This window comes from Galeopterus variegatus, unplaced genomic scaffold (assembly GCF_000696425.1).
Source record: "Galeopterus variegatus unplaced genomic scaffold, G_variegatus-3.0.2 Scaffold812, whole genome shotgun sequence".
NCBI lineage: Eukaryota > Metazoa > Chordata > Mammalia > Dermoptera > Cynocephalidae > Galeopterus > Galeopterus variegatus.
The window spans coordinates 303,656-325,830 of NW_007726923.1; the positions used below are offsets into that span (position 1 = coordinate 303,656).

A 22,175-nucleotide genomic window follows, 5' to 3' on the forward strand; every position below is an offset into this window, starting at 1 on the left:
CGCGGCCCGGATCCGGCCCCTCCCCTCTCTTCCCCTCCCAGGTGTGGGCCGGGCAGGCGGCCGCGGCAGGTGAGGAGGCGGCGGCGGCGCTGGGGTCCGCGGGGCGCCCGGCCTGGGGTGGAGTCCAGGGAAGGACGAGGATCGCTCTTCGGCCTCTGGTGCCGGCAGGCTGTGGTCTGAGGCGCTTCCTCTGTGTGGGGCGCGGCCTGGGACTCTCAGTGCCGTACAGGGGATGGGAGAAACCCCTTTCCCATTGGAAGTCTCTGTATTCAGGGCAGCCCACACCTGTCCTATTAAAAGTCCCCTCAAAGAAAGCATTTCACCTGTGGGGGCGGCACAGAAGACTTGTGTCCTCAACTAACTCCAAGCGCCTTACAGACCGGCAGGTCCAGCTGGCTTGTGGGGGAAAGATGCCTCTTTGTACGGCAGAGGAAACTGAGGCAGTCTGCGGCGGTCGCTTGCCTCTTTCAAAGAACTGGCCTGGCCCTGCTTCCTAGTGGAGGAGCCCTGAGGGGTTCTTGGAAGAGCGACGCGGCTGGAGGAGGGAGATTTGGAGTTTGGAGGTTTGATGGAGAAGTTTGGGAATGCGGTTCTCCCCCCAAGGTCCACTGCTCCCTCTCTCGGGAGTTTCCCTCTGTTCACGATGTGTGTGAGGTCGCTTCTGTGCGGCAATGGCTGAGATGGAGAGGCAAGTGGGGCTTCTCTTCAGCTGGCTGCCCAGGAGACATTTGACCAGGCGTAGGGAAGCCTGGCTAGACCAAGGGAGCCGAGAGCCTCCGCTGGCATCGCTCTGCTCAGAGCTTGATTTCAGGCTGGCAGAAGAGACAACAGCGTATTTTCTCCTTTTTGTTGGTCTGTCATTTGTTCTAGGAGGAAAAAAAAAAAAAAAAAAAAAAAAAAAAAAGTGTAATCAAAGGTCCACTGCTCCCTCTCTCGGGAGTTTCCCTCTGTTCACGATGTGTGTGAGGTCGCTTCTGTGCGGCAATGGCTGAGATGGAGAGGCAAGTGGGGCTTCTCTTCAGCTGGCTGCCCAGGAGACATTTGACCAGGCGTAGGGAAGCCTGGCTAGACCAAGGGAGCCGAGAGCCTCCGCTGGCATCGCTCTGCTCAGAGCTTGATTTCAGGCTGGCAGAAGAGACAACAGCGTATTTTCTCCTTTTTGTTGGTCTGTCATTTGTTCTAGGAGGAAAAAAAAAAAAAAAAAAAAAAAAAAAAAGCTTGTGTAATCAAGGAAGAGTGTACCATGCTCCACCCAGTCTACCAAAGGGAAGGATGACTGTTAACTTGGAAATAGGGCTTTACCCACAACTGTCACTTTGCACCCTGGTTAAAGGCCAGAGTGACGTAATGAACCAATATCCCTAGGTGCATGTGGCCTTCTAAGAAAGGAGTTAAGTTCTTTATGCATTTCTTTGGCAGTTTGGAGGACAGAGGGACTTCCTGTCAGCACTGTTGATACAACTGTATGGGGAGCGTTGTGGTTCTCCCAGTGACTTCAACTTACTGAAATGTGGGCAAGGCTGCCCATTTATTGTATCATTTTTCTTGGAATGGGACGAGGTGCTGGGCTGAGTTTGTATAAGAGTTCTAGGGCTGGATGCTGACCGTGATATTTCCTTTCTGTTCAGGGGATTTCAGGTTTGACAACTTTATCCTTTTGCCTGATTGCATTCTCTTTCACTTCATGGAAAACAGATGATGACAAGCATTTCTGAAACTATTATTGCATATTTCCAAATTCTGGACTTCAGAGTGCATTATAGTTTATTTAGAAGTGTTATTTTCTTAAGTTTGAAAATGGGTATTGTGCATAACAAGTGCAGATTGATATGGCAAGGCTAACTAGTAACTTGATTGTGCTTGAAGACAATGTGCATATAATCTAGTACACACACATATGTTAATGTCTATCTAACTACAAAAAATAGCCCACTAAGGGGCTGGCCCGTGGCTCCCTTGGGAGAAGGTGGTGCTGATAACACCAAGGCCACGGGTTCGGATCCCTATATAGGGATGGCTGGTTAGCTCACTTGGGAGAGCAAGGTACTGACAACACCAAGTCAATGGTTAAGATCCCCTTACTGGTCATCTTTAAACAAACAAACAAAAAAATAGCCTACTAAAAACTTTCATACTCATCATGTAGTTGGCTATTATCCTGATGGTTTACATTGGGATCAAGGGCTTGTAAATCCTCTAAATTGACCAATTTAACCAATTGCTAAAATAATACATACAAAAAGAGAAGGCTGTTCTCAGAAAACTTAAAAATTGTTTTTAAAACTGTCTCATAGCCAAGCCAGTTAACGTAACTCTGCGTAGTACCATCTAATAGGAAAGCCTCTTTAATTGGACTCTTCAAACAGCAGTAGGAAAGCCATTTTCAGTGACCAGCATTTAAGACAAAGCAAACAGCAACAATAACAAAAAGGCACAATTTCTTTTCTAATTACATGTGCATTGTGATGTTTAATACAGCTACACCCATCTGTATGAGGGTCATGCCTAGGGCTTTCTGAAAACACCTACATAAACCTAAGGAGTGTTAGGGGAACTAATTCCACCTTGATATTTATTCTTGTAATAGAACCTTTAATTCTGCTATTGTTTTAATGCTAGATTAGAGACTTTTATACCAAACTTGTATTAGCCATAGTGTTTATGTTTTGTGAGGAAAGATTTAACCTCTGTACCTTATCTGATAACTACTACAATACAGAGTTAAGATAATTTAGTTTAATGAGATTACGTAGCTTAAATTGCTGTGGGTGAGGTCTCAAGGGAAGGTCTGCTTCATTATGACTATTGTTGTTTGGTAATGGCTACTGGTTTGGTGATGGTTACTGTTTATTAGTTTTGTTTGGCTACGGTTATGGTCATGATTACTTGGTGTTTATTTCGGCAATTCTAGGGAAGATCTTTTCATATACAAACAACTGACTCCTATTTCTTTAATAGGGAAGTGGTCTGGCCACTTTTTGTTTTGTGACTTTATATGATATACATATGGAGTTTTAAAATCCTAAAAACTAATTGGGCGCTTAGTTGGATATCCTATTTTCTTTCACATAAAAACCATCTCAGGGAGGAATTGGCCTCGTGTTGAAAGATCTTAGTTCTCCCTGTTTCCAGGATTTAACAGATGCCATGGTCAGGACAGCGATCATATCTAATCCTGTTAGGTCAGTATTGGTTTAAACCCATTATCCTTCCTCTTCATTAAGACTATCATGAAGTTCCTCCTTTGCTTTTCTTATTCAGGTCAAATATTTCACATTTTTGATGCATTTGGGCCTGTTAACATTCTGAAGTGGAGCTAAGCAGTTGGTTAAAAGAGTCCTCCTGCATGTTTTTAAACATTTTCCTTTTTCAAAGCAAGCATAAAATCTGCTTGGCCTCTTGGGGAAAACCAGCTCTTTGAATCTGATAGTAAAACAAAAGCTGGTTTTTCCAGCTTTCTACCAATAGGAGATCTTTGTTATTCTTTCCTTGTTTTTTTTTTTTTTTTTTTTTGTGGAGCTAAGCAGTTGGTTAAAAGAGTCCTCCTGCATGTTTTTAAACATTTTCCTTTTTCAAAGCAAGCATAAAATCTGCTTGGCCTCTTGGGGAAAACCAGCTCTTTGAATCTGATAGTAAAACAAAAGCTGGTTTTTCCAGCTTTCTACCAATAGGAGATCTTTGTTATTCTTTCCTTTTTTTTTTTTTTTTTTTTTTGCCAGTATGGTGACTAGTGAGTAGTAGTAAAGATGACCCGGTGGCATTGTGAGATCCTGAAGTCTGCTTAATCATCAAAAGAAGGTCACATTGTTTTCAATGCAGCTTTAGCCTTTTTAGCATGTTTAATTGTAAGGAGTTCCCAAAAGCCAACTAGCTGCTCCTTGGAGGATTTGGTACCTGGCAGTTTGTCACAGTCTGGAGGGAGGCATATTTTTTAAAATGCAGATTTCCCAGCCCTACCTCCTGGAGATTTTGATTGTGTGGGTAAGTGATGACCAGGAACCTACATTTCAAAAATTGCATCTATTTCCAAAAAGGCCCCCTAAGTGCTTCTGATATACAGGCAAGCCATATGGAACTTTGGAAATTGGAATTCATTTCTCTTCCCTTTTTCTTTTCTTCTTTTAAAAAATTTTTTTAAATTGGAATTATATGCATTGAAATTCTTTATAAATTAGTTGTGCCTGTAAAAGCATCATTATGCTATCCAGGATGTTTGATTTGCTAGAATAGCCCATTTCCCAGTCATGACAGATAACAAAGAGCTTTTATAACTTTTATGTAAATTGCTTTACAGCAAGCCCTCCTCCCCCCTGTATTATCTATCAGGAGTCATGAGGGAGGGTTTTTGGTGAAAGTAGCTTCCCTTATTTTATGAGTGGACAAATGAATGATAATGTGGAAACAACTGGAGGTCTGAATAGGTAGTCAAATGTAGTTATGATTAGTGTTAGATGCCTGGGAATTCTCTGTATGTAGGATTTTAAAGCCAACTTGCCAGTTCTATTTCGACATAGTTGAAGCCCTTATTGAAAATAATAGGTGCTTAATAGTAAAATTTAGTCACAGGTCCTTTGTTGAGTTCATGGAAGAAAAAAAAATTACTGAAATACAGAACCATCTGAGTTAAAACAGAATCAGGCACTAAATATGTGAGGAAATTGAACTTGGGGAAAGCCTAACAATTTAGGAAATAGGCAAACTTGATTTTGAATCCTGGCTCCTCCACTTCCTGGCTGTGCTACCTTAGGCAAGTCTGTGAGCTTCATTTCTTCATTTGCAAGAAGAAAATAGGAATAGTATCTGGTAGGATTGTTATGTGGATTAAAAGAGGAAAAATATGGCCTTTGTGTATTGTAGGCAACTCAATAAATGTTCCTTCTCCCACTTACTCACAGATTTTTATTCTGTAGGCTGAAGATGTCTTTCTAAATCTAGCCTTCTCTGTATCTCTTTCCAGGAATATCTTCTCAGTCTGCCCTTTTAGAAAATATATGAAAGAGTGTTTGAGGACTAAAGTTAAGAACCAGAGGATATGGGTGAGAAGAATGAGTCATAGGAGAATTAGCAACATTAAAGAAATTTTTTTAGAATGAATGGAGTGTTGGCACTTACGCAGAGTTACTGTCTGCAGGAATAAATTAATAATATTATCCAAATTCTGCCCTATGTGTTTGGACGGTAGCCTGGGAGCTCAGATTAAGCTAGGTTTTGAGAGTAGCCCTATTGAATAGCACCTGATATCTATTTCTTATCTTTCTTTTCCTTATCTCCTTTTTGGTCTCCTTTGTTTTTCTTTCCCTCTCCTACTTTTCCCTCTTTCCTAGGTACCCTTCCTTTCGATTTGACAGTCATGCCACAATAATTACAGGCCAGGCTCCTGTAACTGGAGGCTAAAAGAGATTGCTAGTTGCTAACACCTGTCTCCCAGCTAAATGAATAGGCTCTTTTGTGGGCAGGATGTTTAAAAAGCTGATTAGTACAATACTGGCTTAAAGGACGTATTAATGATAAAGCATATGTAATTTATGGAGTGATTTAAAGCCATTTTAGAGATTAGTTCCTTATACTATATATATTCTTTATATTGAATTTGGATGTCAGTTGAATTTTTACATCTAAACAGTGGATCTGTTTATTGCTTAAACAGACTAATGACTGTCATATTCATTGAGAATCATTTATATTCTAAAGAAATTTCTACCCTTAAGGGTCTTTGTATTGTTTGGCAAATGTCTAACTAGTCTGTAATACAATTAAAGTTTTGTTCACTCCGCTGCTGACATAATTAGTTTAATTTCTGTTCCTTACATATTTCTGTTGGCAGCTGGAAAATTAAAATACTAGATGTGGCATAAAACTGCTTTTTTGAAGGGTGATTTTACTGTCAGTTGAATGGACTTGAGCCCCAGGGTACATTTTTAAGGATGTCTTATTCAACTTTCTGGTAATAGTCTCTTTCTCTCTATAGAATTAATGTATTAAAACACATAATTGGCTGTTTAAGCATTCAGAAGGACAATGTTTGGCCTTTTACCCTGTGATTATATTTTTTCCTACGTCTCTTGAGGAAATGAGTGTAATTTTTGGAAACTCCTAAGTATATTACAGTTACTTGAGCACGTGAACTTTGCAAAGACTAAAGAATGGAGTGTTTTTCTCTGATAAGCAGTATTATTTATTTCCCTCCCCAAATCATTGTTCTGTTCTTTTTAGATCATAGTGTTTGCAGGCCTGATGTGAAAGTAAGAAAGACTGATGCCTGGTAAATCCTCTTCACAATTTTGCACTTAATTACTCTAATTCACACTTAATTTCCTACAGGATTCTTGGAGAGATTCTCACCAGGCTGCTGATTTCATGGAGTTATGACCTATGCAAGTTTTTATTAAAGCTGCTGTTTTTTGTTTTTTTTTTTAAAGTGACCTTGGTCTGGTAATTTCTCCATTGTGCTCTCCTGTAAAGATACAGCAAAACCTTCTTGCTCTCTCAGCAGCCTTTTTCAGCTGCTACTCCCCGTGTGCTGAATTTAAGCACATTTGAATTTTTGATTTTGTTGAGCTAGTATAACTTACTTTTAAAGCTGCCCTTCTCTGATGCTACAGGTTAAGCCTATATCTCCTAGTTTAACATTTACATACCTTTTCTAGAATTGCGTATAAAGATATGGTTTCATTATCTCTGGGTTGTGGAATTATCAGGGCTCTCTGTTGAAGTCATTTGTTTCCATCAGACTAAGAGTAGGGGAAGTCTATTAGATTTGAACTGCTTGGAGCCGGTGTTATTTGCTGAAATATTTTAACTGTCTTGATCTACTTTAAAGAAATGCTGCCTAGTCATCCTGAAAGTTACAGGAAGTTAAGCCAACTGGAGGCCCTGCTGCAGCTGAGTGGTTAAATACAATTCATTAGTAATCAGCACCATTGTTTACTTGCAACTGCTGGATTATGTTAAAAGATTTGAAAGGAAAAAAGCTTTTCTTAAGTAAATAGAACCTCCTCCCCCCACCCCACCCTCTCCGTGCTCTTTTCATTTCCTTTGGAAAACCTTTCTAGTCTCCTTACTGATCATATGCATACAGACTTAGTGGCAGATGAATCAATATATTCTATCCTGAAATATATGGAAAGCGTGTGCCCCACGCCCTCGCATTTTCTGTGGTTCTTCCAGTGCTTTTTTACTTTCATAATGATTAAGATACCTGCTTCAGAAATAACCAAGTCTTGTCCTCTGCCGACTTTCAGCCTTCTCCTAGATCTTGAGTTAGTGCGTGCATAGCCAATTTCAGTTAGGCGGGATTATACCCCCTCTTAACATGCTAAATTATTAGTTTACATGATGTGGGAGAAAATTAATCAGAGCTTTATTTAAAAATGCTGGGCAGAGGAGTGTTCTAATTTGGGGAAAAGAGAGTGGAGTGTTTTCTAGGGCTTTAGGAGTACTAGGTCAGCTGAAGTTCAGCTGGTTCGAGGAATACTTAGTCAAGGATGGTTCTCAGAATTGTGAGGAATTAGGGCCGGCCCGTGGCTCACTCGGGAGAGTGCGGTGCTGATAACACCAAGGCCCCGGGTTCGGATCCCACATAGGGATGGCCGGTTCGCTCACTGGCTGAGCATGGTGCTAATAACACCAAGTCAAGGGTTAAGATCCCCTTACCGGTCATCTTTTAAAAAATAAATAAATAAATAAATAAATAAAAATAAAAATCAGTTAAACTTAGAATGAAAATAACATAAAAGAGTATATAAGCTCTGTAAGTATATATTTCTACTTCTACTTCACCAGCCTGGGATACTAACAAGGTCACATCTCACTATCAAGAAATTCTTTCATTCTTTGGAGTCCCTTCATCCATGGGTTTATCCGGTCCAGGATATCAGTTTTTCATATACCGGCTCGCCAGAGAGAAAACTGAGAAGTCTAACCAGTCTGAGGAATTGTTTTTGCAGATTATCAGCCATTGTTTGGGCAATTTGGATTTTTATCAAGGGGTGGAGAGGATCTGTTAGGGGTTAAAATAATGTGCAAAGGGGGTGGGAAGTAATAATTTCTGGGACAAGGACTTGCCCAGTCCACAGTGGAAAATTCTTAGTCCTTCAGGTTCTTTTGTCTGCTAGATTCAGGTACCATTCTTGGCAACACCAAGGTCAAGGGTTCCAGTCATTGTGCCAGCCAGCTGCCAAAAAAAAAAATGTTTCCACAGGTACCATTCTTGGTCATTTTATCATATACTGATAAAAGAGTTTGCATAATCATTCTATGTCAGAGCTGAAGTATACCTTAGCCAGTGTTTACTGAGGGTCTGGGGGAGAGATGTCAGAATATTTCTAGAGAGCTTGACAAAGAGCACTCCACCTTACCTGTCTACCCTTGGCCATATGGTTGGACTCCAGATAACTGAATCATCACCCCCACTCCCATTGATCTAGTTCAGTGTTTCCCAACTCTCTGGATTGTTGACACAGTTGTAGACTGGCAGCTTGAGGAATAGTGACTGTGAACTCGTCGATTAATGAGGGACATAAAAATGATTGTTCTGTGGCTTCACCTCCAGATGATCTTCATCGGGTTTCTAAATTGCATTTGCTTGATAAAATCTTTTACACAGCATATCAACATATCTCTTGTACTACCAAAGCCAATATTAAAAATGGAAATATGTTGATAATTATATCTAATTTGGTTTTTATTTGAAATGCAGGCTATCTACACCTGCTCTGTTATTTGTGGAAATGCTTGCAAATAACTGCCTGAAATCTTTCTCCATGTTTCATTTTTTTTTAGAAACAACACAAACATTACAAAAATTTGTCTCGGTGGGAATGGTACAGAATTTAAGAGTTCTGAACACCATCAAGAAAGCAGTTTTTGATGCTTTTATTTGTGTGTATTTTAATACACATATTTGGCCTTCCCAACCAAACCTCATATTTTAAAATGAAGAAAAGTTGAAATTTGCTGTTACATGTTACAAATATTGTAAGTATATTAAAATATGCTTTCTGTAAGTTTTAATTTACTGATTTAAAATATTTTTCTTAAAATAATTTCTTTAGGGGCCAGCCCGGTGGCGCACTGCTACAGTGCGCCGCTTGGGAGCGTGGCGGCGCTCCCGCCGAGGGTTCGGATCCCACATACAGACCGGTTCCCGCTCACTGGCTGAGCGAGGTGCGGGCGCAGCACCGAGGGTTGCGACCCTGTTGCCGGTCCTGGTCCGGTACGGGCGCGACACTGAGGGTTGTGATCCGTTGCCAGACACGAAAAAAGACAAAAAGGGAAAAAAAAATTTCTTTATTGGGAATTACAAATTATGACTTTTTTCATTCCTAAAGGCTTTAATAAGATTATATATTACGGCAATAGATCTCAAATTTAGTGTGTGTCAAAATCTCCTGGGTGCTTGTAAAAAATGCAGATTCCTGGTTCCTAGCCCAGATCTGTAGAATCAAAGCATTTGGGAATGAGATGGGGGATTCTATGTAGTTTATCTGCAGACCCCACTTGGAGAAAGTATTTCTGTGAGAAACAATCATACATTCAGATAAAAAAAAGTTGAGAAATGCTGATCTTAGTCTGCTGGCTTTATTCTGCAGAGGAGAAATTAAGGGCACAGAGCAGTAAAGAGACTAGACTCACCAAGGGTTTCCAGCTAGTTAGTTGGCTCTTGCACACCAGAAGTGAGGTCTACTGACTCCTGATTGGTGCTCTTTCTATTAGCTCACTCTGTGGTGCCTCTTCCGTGGTTTCTCTAAATTGTCTTTAGAAATGCTAAATAGTGAGGTGCTTGGATTACTTCAGAACAATTGACTTAATTGGCACTTAATTGAGTGAAAAGTGAGTGCTTCTTAAACTGTCTGTGTTGAAGGATCAACTTTGTAAAGGTTTCCCACTCCCCCCAATCTGTTGCCAACCAGTATTTTTATTTATTTTTAAAATTATTTTATTTTATTTTTTTTTAAAGATCCCCTTACCGGTCATCTTTAAAAAAAAAAAAAAGTACAAGAACAATGAGTTACTAGAAAAATCATGCTCTTGGACGTCACAGCAGTGTCAAAGGGCTAGTAAAGATTTCTAAATGCTTACTCTGATTTTTTTCTGTGTTTATCTTGACATGGACCTCTAGCAGTCTGACACGCACACTTTGAATAGCATTTTTCTAGGTAGATCTGAGGACATTTTAAGAACTTGGTATCAGAGGTCTTTGGTCATTTTCCTCCTCATGCCATTCGTAACTGAAGCAACTGACAGAATTCCCATCCTTACCTGGGGAGAGAAGTTCCATCGCTTTGTGATGTCCTGTGTCTGAACCACAATTTTAATACTTGGGGATTAGGTGAGGGATGTTTGCTTTTAATATATTTAAGAGTAAGTTGATAAACTTGCAATTTGATTCCTATATCAGGAAGCATATTCACCTCTTTTGACTAAACACTAGAAAGGAATTTCCAAATTCTTGGCCTGTAACTTAACTCACAGGTAATAAAGATGCCTAAAGGCAAAAGACAGAATAAAATTTGGGGGTGTGCAGTTTCTTGAGAAACTTCAGTTTGTGTTTGCTTTTTAGAAGCCTTTTATAAGTAATCTGGGAAGAAGCCTTATTAGTTTGTGTGGCTGTAATGTCAAAATTAGTGTTGATTTGGAGCGGGGGTGGGGTTGGTGGGGGTGGGGGAATCTCCATGCATGCTTTCTGTCTGGGTTTAATTAGTTGGATGAAATGTCAAACTTGATAGATTATTGGAACTGTTATTTTGGTAGTTAAACAATAATGAAACTGTTCGGATGTTTTTAGGGAACATTGCTTCCTGTGTCTGGACTTTGCACAGGAGAAAGTTTCAATTGTTCAGAAGCAATTCTGCTTAGAAAATGTAGCTTCTGTGGCTCCTAACACAGCTGTCTAAATTACTAGCTATATTGGGGACTTTGGACAAGTATTGTTTAACACTTTTGGAAACAATTTATGTTTCTGATTCCAAAAATGTCTGTGGTTGTTCCCTGAATAGCTGAGAAAACTAGAAATGGGAGAAAGGTATTGCATGTATCTAGGTTATCCAAGTCAAGTGTTTTTTCTTTAAGCATCTCTAGAACAAACCATCTTTTTAACTAAGGAGGGAGGTTTATGGGACTGTCGTTGACCTCATGAGCCTTTCTTTCCTAGTTAAATGACTATTCAGTAGGATAGCATGTTGTCAGGCTGAGTGCCAGACTTCAGAGGGCTTTGCTTATTATAACTTTGATTAGCAGAGAGGGGTGGGGAACATGAGTGTTGAGGGGTACAGATATTTTTGAAAGTCTCTCTGCCTGCTATGGGAAGTCTTGACTTTTTTTCACTTTGAACATTTCATTTGGTGACGGATGTTATAAAACTCTCTTTCCAAACAAGCCCCCTTTCCTACTGAAATCATATGTTGGCCACAGGAGCTTGGGAAGCGCTGGGTGTGCTCGGTAGGATTTATTTTACTCATTCCATTGTGTAAGATGATTCTTTTTTCTGAATGAAGTCGTATGCATTCTTCAGTAGGAGTTAGGGGAAGGCTTATTCTTGTCTAAAAGTATGAAAGAATTGTGTGTAAGACTGATCAAAAGACTGGCATTTATTTTGTTATGTGTTACTTCTATTTGTACTATATTTTACCTGTATAAAAATTACCAACAGTTATTGTGTGCTTTCTGTGTGCCAGGGAGTTTACTATATTGACTCATTTAATCTTCCCAACAGTCCTATGAGGTATGTAGGTACCTCATCTTTGTTCCAGAGATGTGAAAGTACAGCAGAGAGAAGTTAAATCGTGGGCCTTAGGTCACACAGCATTCAAACCCAAGTAGTCTGGCTGTAAACGTTGAGCTTGCAACCACTGGGCTACAGTTGCCTCACTCCATAGCTCATCTAGTAGTAGTATTTTCAGAGTGGGTCTTTACCATGTGGGCTTAAAACTATGGTTCCATTTCATACCATGGCGGCTTAAAACTATGCTTTTATACTGGGCCTCCTTGTGTGGAATGCAATTTAAAAATGGTGTTAGCAATACTTGTTACTTGTTTTACTAGTTTTAGTTCTGTAAGTGTATTTGATATATAAGCCAGTCACCTTTAAAAACACATTTGGCTAAATAGCTACATCATTGGGTTAGAGAAGAATTCGTTGGTGGTTTTTCATTTTTCAGTTTCTTTTTTTTTTTTTTTTGGAGTGTCTTCCTGTTTGTCAGTAGGCTTTCCCAACCAAGGGGCCTCGTGTTGTAAGTAATATTGGTAGAGTAAACGGTGATAGACCATTTTCAGTCAGAAGCAGAATAGAAAGTATAACTTGGTTATCTGGACTTGAAGCAAATATTCTGCTTTCGGTGCTTATGAAGTCCCTTGAGGATGGGTTTGAAGAATCACAGAGGAAGCATCGGTTTTATTTTTTCCACCAACCTCTCCCTCGTGTTTTGGAGATTGCTACAGAGACTTTTGTAAGAAAAACTATTTGCATAATGAAGCCTGTCACATGTGAGGTGCCCTACCTGGTAACCACATCTTTGACAATTTATTTGTCTTATTGCTGTGGTTTTCAGATGTTTTTGATATCAAACACAGCACTTTTGACTGCCTGCTGAGCTGAAATTGCAGAGAGTTTGTTCTGCATGGGTTACTTCTGCTGCTTTCTGGCCTATTGCTCATGGCTTTGGGGGAGCTTAGATAAAAATACCAGGAGGGATAAGGGCACAAGTAATGCCTGAATGTATTTCAGGTAGTTGGGCCAGCAAACAATCCACACTTTAAGAACCTTTTTTTACTCCTGGCATAGTAAATACTGCAAAATAGAATGAAGCAAGCTGTGCTTTATAAACTTTTTACCTTTCTTAGTTCCCTGTAGTGGCTAGACAGTTGACTGAGTGGTTGCTTTTTTTTTTAACTTTTGGGGTTTTTTTTGGTGACTAGCTGACAAAACCCTTGACCTAGGTGCTAAACACCACACTCTAAACAACTGAGCTAACAGGCCAGTCCTAACTTCTTATTTTGAGATAATTACACATTCACAGAAAGTTGCAAAAATAGCAGAGTTCCCATGCACCCTTCACCCAGTTTCTCCCAGTGGTTGCATCTTATTTAGTCATAATGCAGTATCAAAACCAGAAAATTGACATTGTGTGTGTGTGTGTGTAGTTCTGTGCCATTTTATCACATATGTAGATTCATGTAAGTACCACCACAATTGAGATACAGAACTATTCTGTCCATACAGAAATGCCCCTTGTGCTACCGCTTTATACTCACACACATCCCTTTCTCCCCACCATCCCTAAACCAGTAATCTGCCCTCTGTCTCTCTGTAATTTTGTCATTTCAGAAATGTTATGGAAATGGAATCACACTACTATGTGACCTTTTTTTTTTTTCCTTTTTGTCTTTTTTACTGACCGGTAACGGGATCGCAACCCTCGGTGTTGCGTCCGCACCGCGCTCAGCCAGTGAGCGGGAACCGGTCTGTATGTGGGATCCGAACCCTCGGTGGGAGCGCACTCTCCACTGCGCCACCGGGCCGGCCCCTATGTGACCTTTTGAGACTGGCATTTTTCACTTAGCATGACACCCTCCATCCAAGTTGTTGTGTGTAGCAATATTTTGTTCCTTTTTCTTGCTGTGTATTCCATGGTGTGGATGTTCCAGTTTGTTTAACCATTTATCCATTGAAGGGGGCATTTTGGTTGTTTCCAGTTGGGGCTGTTACAAATAAAGCCATTACGAACATTTGTGTACAGGTGTTTGTGTGGACACAAGTTTTAATTTCTCTGGGTTAAATGCCTAGGAATGCAATTGCTCGTTCTTATAGTAAGTGTATATTCAGTTTTCTAAAGAAACCACCAAACTCTTTTCTAGAGTGTTTGTACCATTTTATAGTCCCACCAGCAATGTATGAGATCCTGTTTCTCTGTACCCTCATCAGCATTTGCTGTTGTCACCATTTTTAATTTTAGCTGTTCTAATAGGTGGCATATCTGGTTTTGAAGTTTATCAGATTACAAAATAAAAATGATTTGACTGATGAAGGTAGAGTTTTGAGATGTGTATTTTTAGCCTTCCATGTGAGTCTGCCTCTGTACAGTGATGTAGTGGTTTTTAACTCCCCTTCTGTGGTTTCATTGAGAGTAGGGCTCAATAGGAACTCTCTTTAAGCAGCAGTACCTACCTAGTACAGCACTGCTCCTGGAGCAGTACTGCCAGTGAACAAACTACGTTTTTAAAACTATAAATTTCTTGTTAACTCTTTATAAATTTGACTCCATTACTATAGCCTAGTAATAGGCTGGGTGGGTGGATGGTACAGGAATCAAACTCTGGACTTTGGTGTTATCAGCACCATGCTTTCACCAACTGAGCTAAGCTAACTGGCCGGCCTTATAGGCTACATATTACTCAGAATTAGCTCAGAAGGCCCCTAAAAACTTGTTCAGATTGTTTTGTTTTATGTTATTTGTCAAGTGGTCTTGGGTACTTTATTTCTGACAATATTAAGTAGCTTAAACTGCTCATTTAAAAATACTAAAATAATATGAAAGTATATATATAAACCAGAAGATAAATCCCCATCCCCACCAGAAGTAACTAGTAAGTTGTTCTAGATTATTTGTGTTTTGTATCTCTCTCTGTGTATGTATGTATATGTATCAATCATATATATCTAAATATTCCCTACCTGCTGTACACAGGGTTTTTTTATTCTTTGAATGGGTAATGTGTTATGAGCATTTTTCCATGTGAATTTTTTTTTTTTCCTTTTTGTCTTTTTTACTGACCGGTAACGGGATCGCAACCCTCAGTGTCGCGCCCGTACCGGGGACCGGCAACGGGATCGCAACCCTCGGTGTTGCGCCTGCACCGCGCTCAGCCAGTGAGCGGGAACCGGTCTCCACATGGGATCCGAACCCTCGGCGGGAGCGCCACCACGCTCCCAAGCGACGCACTCTCCAGTGCGCCACCGGGCCGGCCCTCCATGTGAATTTTTTTTTTTTTTCCTTTTTGTCTTTTTTCATGTCCGGCAACGGACCGCAACCCTCAGTGTTGCGCCTGTAACGGACGGGACCGGCAACGGGATCGCAACCCTCGGTGCTGCGCCCGCCCCTCGCTCAGCCAGTGAGCGGGAACCGGTCTGTATGTGGGATCCGAACCCTCGGCGGGAGCGCTGCTGCGCTCCCAAGCGGCGCACTATAGCAGTGCGCCACTGGGCCGGCCCTGAATTTTTTAAAGCACTTAGTGCTTGGGACAGAGTTTTGGGTTCCTTTCTCTAACCTGTATTTGTTCTGTTATAAAAGGGGTGAGTCTGGCTGGTTAGCTCAGTTGGTCAGAGCAGCCGTGTAACACTAAGGTCAAGGATTCGGCTCCCCTACTAGCCAGCTGCCAAAAAATTTTTTAAAAAGTAAAATAAAAGCGGGGAGATCCCTGTACTGGCCAGCTGCCAAGAATGAAAAAGAAAAAAAGAGCCGGGGGGGGGGGGGGGTGAGAGAGGTACCTTTGAAAGACCTAAAGAAAATCAGTTTTATTCTTTATTATATGGATTTGTGTTGAAATAAGGTGGTAGATTTATTTGTAAGTAAATCTGTAAAATTCTGCATGTTAGGATGTATCTATCCACTTTATTATAAATAATAAAAGTCTGATTTTATGATGTGATTTCTTGCAGAACCTTGGGGGAAGTGAGAACTGTGAGCATAATAATCTTTAGAGAATGTGCAGACCTTTGGGTATTTGTCTACCTATCGGCTGCTTAGTCAGATGGAGCGTTTTCTTAAGTGCTACTGAAATGCACAGTTCAGTCTTTATGAAATCTCTCCTTCTGTCTTCTCTCCCTCTGCCATTACTTTGATTACCTTGATGGGATGTTCAAGCTGTGCAGTCTTATCCTTTTATTTCCATAGCCTACAAAAGCCAGTTTGAAGAGTAACTGTAGGTGAACAGGTAATCTTATCTACTTGGCTAGAAATCACCCTTCAAGATGAAACATGTTGACAAAGGCCCACTAGACTTGGGAATGTGAACAAAGGTAACTTAATCTTGTGGTATTTTTAGTGGAAACCAGGAAGTCTGACTTATTGGAGTCAGAGCATGTGTGTGAGCGAGAGAGTATGTGTGTGTGAATTTGAGGAGAAGAATCCAGAGGTATACAGTAAAGAAGAATTATGAATTCAGGAGATCTTCAAAGTTGAATTACAGAATCTTTGTTCCGAGAGGATGGTTACAGGGGCAAGATAATAGGACCTGAGCCTACTAGTCACTTCATTATGAAGCTATTAGAGTTGTTTAAGTGATGGAGTTTGATGATAGAGGCCTTTTGTCTGCCCTTCTTCTGTATTAACAGCTTAGGAAAAAAAACCAAGAAATAGCTTTGTATAGAAAATTACACTCATCAAATGGTTCCAAGATATCTGTTGCTACGTATCTGAAATGAGCTGCCCAAGATAGCAATTTGGTCACATTGCCGACTCTCTTTTTCTCTGTCTTGTTATCAGGTCCTCAGACTGTGTCCTGACAGCTTTGGATTCTTCTTTTTCCCACATGCTTGCTACTTTTTCAATCACTGACATATAGGAATGTAGTGTTTTATTGTGCCTGAGGTGGGCAGTTGCTAGACTCTTGAAATTGGATACCTTTTCTGAGCTATGAAGTATTATACCATAGTGGATAAGAAAGTGCCCACAATTACATTTTAGAACAGATTCTGGTAACCGTTCTAGCGGGGACAGACTGGGTTCGCATGCCCTTATGCACCTCGGGTTGTTCTGCAGCAAAGTGCTGCAGGTCGTGCCTCATGCAGTGCCAGTTCCTATGTCTGAACATGAAAGTGGCTCGTTAAAGATTAAAGGGACCGCCTGGTCCTTCTGGCCCTAAGATGGAATGATCTCCACCATGGCGACAGCCTTTGTCTCCCAGGAGAGGCCATTTTATATAGTAGGTTTGTGCTTCCAAATGTTACAGTAAGCCTGTGCTGGCTGATGCTGTGGTGATAAGTTGACATTTGGGTGCTCTCAAGACATATGAGCTATATGGCATCCCATGGTTTGGATTTCTGGGCAAAACTGACTGATCAGAAGTCAAAAGCCTCTACTTTCAACCCATGCCATTGGGGGAGGTTTTCTCCTTTGTTTTATTTTACTATTCTGTTGAGTTGAGTGAACTTTAATTTTCAAAGCCATAAAAATTCCATTAAGCACCATGTACTTACTGTATTCCAGGTGTGAAAATGTCTCAGTATAACAAGATTGTGGGTGACAGCTAAAATCCTTAATAGTTAGGATAATTGTCTCTGGGAGCTTAAAGACAATAATGGTCCAACCAACAAAATAAATACCGTTCAATGGTCGTATTCTTTGTGGTTTTTATGGGTGAGGGGATTGATGTCTAGGACCTGCTCAGTGTGATTACTGTTCAGCTTGGTGGTCTTCTCAGTCAGAACAATCTTTTCATTTTACTCTGAGCAGTGCTTAGGGAACATAGCTGTGACCTGTCTGAAAACACGATCCAAGGCCTATCTGCATCACAATTGTTTGGAACAGAGAGTTGCTTACTAAAAATTCAGATTCTGGGGCCTCCCTCCACTTCTGCTAATTCAGCATGTCTGAGGGACTGGGATGGTAAATGATCACTTTCAATAAGCATGCTTGTTGATTTTTAAGTACCCCTAGAGTTGATGCTTGAGTATCTTAAAGCTTATTTTTCATGTTTAATTTCTGTGATTAGATGATAGATGTTTGGGTGGCACCCTTATTATTTTTCTTAAATAGTAGATACTCTAGTTTAAAAAAAAAAAAAGGGTTATAAGATACTGAACACCAAAGGTTAGAATTTGTCAGCGCCCTTAATTATCAACAATGTGAAAGAGCTACTGATTCCTGGAAATTTGGGCTTATCAATTCACCATCTTCTCAGTCAGAAAAAGAATGTGGACATAAGTATGATTAATTTTTATTTTTTATTTTTTTTATTTTTTTTATTTTTTTTTCTTTTTCCGTGTCCGGCAACGGATCACAACCCTCAGTGTCACCCCCGCACCGGACCGGGACCGGCAACGGGACCGCAACCCTCGGTGTTGCCCCCGCGCCTCGCTCAGCCAGTGAGCGGGAACCGGTCTGTATGTGGGATCCGAACCCTCGGGCGGGAGCGCCACCGCGCTTCCCAAGCGGCGCACTTATCCAGTGCGCCACCGGGCTGGCCCCAAGTATGATTAATTTTGTTAAAAAGAAGAAATGTGCAGTACCATTTAGGATGCTGGGAGCAGAGAAGTAGATGAAAGGGAGGTATTGAGAGGAAAGAGTACGAAGGGGAAACAATTAAAACAGTTTATAAGGGGCCGGCCCGGTGGCGCACTCGGTAGAGTGCGGCGTTTGGGAGCGCGGCGGCGCTCCCGCCGAGGGTTCGGATCTCATATAGAGACAGGTCCGTTCACTGGTTGAGCGTGGTGCGGGAGCCACACCAAGGGTTGCGATCCCGTTGCTGGTCGCGGTACGGGCACGACACCGAGGGTTGCGATCCCGTTACTGGTCACGAAAAAAAAAAGACAAAAAGGAAAAAAAAAAAAAGTTTATAAACTACAAAAATGTAAAGCTTTAACTGAATATTAAACTACCAAGTAATATTTGAATATATGCTTGCTGTAAAAAAAAAAAAAATTAAATGCTGATAAAGCTAAAAATGGCTCCTTGATCCTCGTTCCCACTGCAGTTCTCTCCCTGGTGTGTGTATCCTCCCAGATTTTTTTGTATGTATTTGGTAATTTTCTATGGATTTAGAAGACTACAGTTTCCTGAGAAATGAATATTTTTCTTTTTCTTTTGACACCTGCTTATTGTTTATAATGTTTAGATCTATTGCAGAAAGAAAAAATAAATGTGGACTATAAACGGCATCACATTTCTGTTCAAGTAAAACAATGAGTGAGGTTGTGTACAAATTTTATATATACATACACAGACATAGCTACACACACATTACATATCTGTTGAACCACTCATTAAAAAAAAAAACCCTGTAAATAGCTTTGGGTGGTAAATTACCTGAGTTTTAAAATAATGTATTGGAAGAACTTCATCTCAAAGCCACAGTTATTTTTCTTATTTCTCACATAGCCTCATATTCTCATAATTTTCATATTACTTTAAAAAAACCTCAAGTGCCTGAAGTCGTTAGTTCAAATTTAGCATCTTTTATAAGCTCTAAATGTGTAATCCTCAGCCTTTCCATTTCTGAAAGAAAGAACTAGGATGGAGTATGGCTATATTTTTGGGGAAACTGATGAAAACTATCAGAATCCCAGAGAGGGAGAAGATAAGCTGCAATGGCTCTTCTCACCCACTTACTGGTGTCTCTCTGGGCAGCATTATGGAGTTCCCAAGCTCTGGGCCTCATGTTGCTCTTTGTGTAATTCACATTTATTTCCTGGGTACAGTACCATCTGGATTTTCTCTTATTTTAAATTTAGTAACATAGAATGGGCCAGAAGCTTTTTAAAATAATACTTTGTTTTTTCCAAAGGAGGTTCCGTATTTGTCTGTACCTTGGGAGTTGTTTCATATTAGAAAGTTTGTGACTTATCATCATCTACAGAAATATGTTTTAAAGTGTGGCCCATGAGATAATGGTTGTCAGCTGCTATAAAGATGCTTTATCATTTGAAAAGGACTAATTAACACATATTATAGGGAAACTGCTTTAAACGTAGCCATTTTCTGAAAAGGAAAATACCGAAGGGGAGGAAATAAAACGCAATATTTTATAATACCTTATAAAAGCTTAGTGTGGCTAACCTACTGGAATAATGTAATTAAGGAGAATTAAGTGAGTTGGATAAAGAACTTTTTTTAAGAATTAAGTAGCATAGTTTTTTAAACCCAAATTCTGTCTGCACATACATTTTAATTAGCCTAACATTTATTGAATGACAAGCTGGGTTAGCAGCTACATCCAGAGTTCATGCCGTGAGAGACCTACCTTGAAGGATGGAATGAGGCTAGGTGCGGCGGCCTCCAGTGCTCATGCTCAGAAACAGCTGATGGTCATGGGGAACCATCACATGTTCTGAGTAGGAAACAGAAGAATCTGATATGAACTTCAGTTTCTCTTTTGTCAAATTAGAACACATAGATAGCAAGGACTTGATCTTTTGTTTTCCTTGTATTGCACTAATGCCAATTCTAGCCTGTTAGGGCAAATTCAGTAAGAATTAATAGCTGTTGATGAGCCAGTCATTCTAGAATTGATTTTTTAATAAGCAGGCTAATAAATGAGAATTGACAAGAATTTAGGGATTTTTCTTTTAAGAACAAGTGTTAAGGTGATTTTCACAGCCTCCTATATTCCTTCTGCATCCATCCTGGTGTGATAGTGGATAATTTAACTTTAGCATAGAGAATGTAGCAGCTGATTTAAAAACAAACTGCAGGACTTCTGTCTTAATCAGGGAACTTGAGTTATCTAAAGACAGAGGTCAGAGGAGGCTGGGTGGGAAAAGGATCAATGAGCCTGGTTAGAGCTGACAAAAATTCACCTCAATGATTCGACCAGTTAACAATGACTGGGCAAGTTCCCCCCAGTCTACTGACCCAGGTGTTCTAATTTGTAAATACAAAGTGACTTCTTTATCAGCCTCCTGGGAAAATCTTCAGTGTTGTGAACCTGCTACCTTCTGTAATCTTGCCGTTTGAGCTCCAGGTTGTTCTCAGATGAAATTTCAGAAACTGGCCACTAGAGCTTTCCTCGTAAGGGCTCCAGAGGCGGTTGAGCTACCAGCAGTAGGGGAATCAGGTTTACCTGCCCTCCAGTAATCAGCACTTAATTGAAAACAATCAGTGGGGTGCCTCAACTTTTCTAGGTTGCATTTGATTGTATTTGGCTCAGGCTGAGTTGTTTGGGAGTTTTGCCTAGCGTGAGTCAGCACTGCCCTGGGTAAACTGCCTGCTCTGTTGCGATCTTGCTTACTAAAGATATGTCCCCAGGCGGCACCATTCACTTTGCCTGAAAGCTGCTGCTGTTGGTTCCTGAGATGATCTCATCTGAACATGGCTCCACGACCTCAGCCACAGGAACCGGGTGAAGCTTGCTTTCTGCCGTGGCATTGTTTTGAAACAGGCAAAATCAGGTAACCCCAGACTGTTTTCTTAGTTTCAGTAGCTGGTCTCAGCTGGGAAAATCTTTAGTCTTCAGAAGCGAGTCAATGCCTTATCAATTTGGGTATCTTAAACTCAGTCCTTCAAATCTCTGAAGGGGTACTTGGGGGAAAAGTTTCATTTCATTTGGGATCTGGAGTGGCTTTAGATCTAATTAGACTATTGATTATATAAACCTTAGAGAAGTCAAGCATTAGGTTTGCAGCTTTATCCATCTTTTGTTGTTGTATTTTCTGTTCTTTTTGTGTCTTGTGAGAAACAGTTGTCAAATTAAACCAGTTAAAGGAAAAGAAGCAAACACATTTGCTGACTGACCTAATAGCTGTGAATATTGAATTGTAGAGGACACTGTCTTACCAGTGAGTTTGTCCCCAAATTCCTTTCTGAGGTATTCTGGAAAACCTCCCATCATCCCTAATTCTGATCAGGCTACTGCCCTATATCCCTCCTGCTTTTCACCTCTAAACTTTTTAACTCTCCAGCTAGAGTGTCAGACTGTTACATCTCTAGGTAGTCGCACCCCTCAAAGTTATGCTTCTGCTCTGTACAGTTATCCTATGTGGTCCATGTTCTCTTTCACTTTGACCTTTGCACATATGAGCCCTCTCTGAAACACCCTGCCCCAATTTAACCTGGTTTCATCCTAGAAGTCACTTCTTCCACAAAGCGTCGTATTTACTAAGACTGGGTGAGTACTCAGGAGAACCCACTATTTATTCCAGTCATAGGGTATATTGAGAATCAAGGTCTGTTTTATTGGAATTGTATCCGTGGTACTTGGCATGTAGTAGGTTCTCAGTAAGGGTAGAATGAGGAAGGACCTATACCGTACTTTCTCAGCTCTGATCCTCTTATTAATCCTTTGTTATTTTGGCTTTTATGCCTGTTACACCATACTCATACTTTCCTAAAGATCACCAGTAAACTAATTGCTAAACCCAGTGTCCCGATTTCAGTCTCCACCTTACTTAATCTCTGCCTGCATTTAACACCGTTCAACTCCCCCCCCCCCCCCCCCCCCCCCCCCCCCCCCCCCCCCCCCCC

The 22,175-nt window shown here is 40.6% G+C and overlaps 1 protein-coding gene across 1 annotated transcript in view; it reads left to right on the plus strand.

The window, feature by feature from the left end:
* The first annotated feature begins 33 nt into the window (after window positions 1-33).
* RFFL (ring finger and FYVE-like domain containing E3 ubiquitin protein ligase) overlaps window positions 34-22,175 on the plus strand; it is a 71,890-nt gene continuing 49,748 nt past the window's right edge. Inside the window, exon 1 of the mRNA XM_008572612.1 lies at window positions 34-69. The gene's annotated coding sequence lies outside the window, so the exon portion shown is untranslated. The remainder of the gene's footprint in view (window positions 70-22,175) is intronic.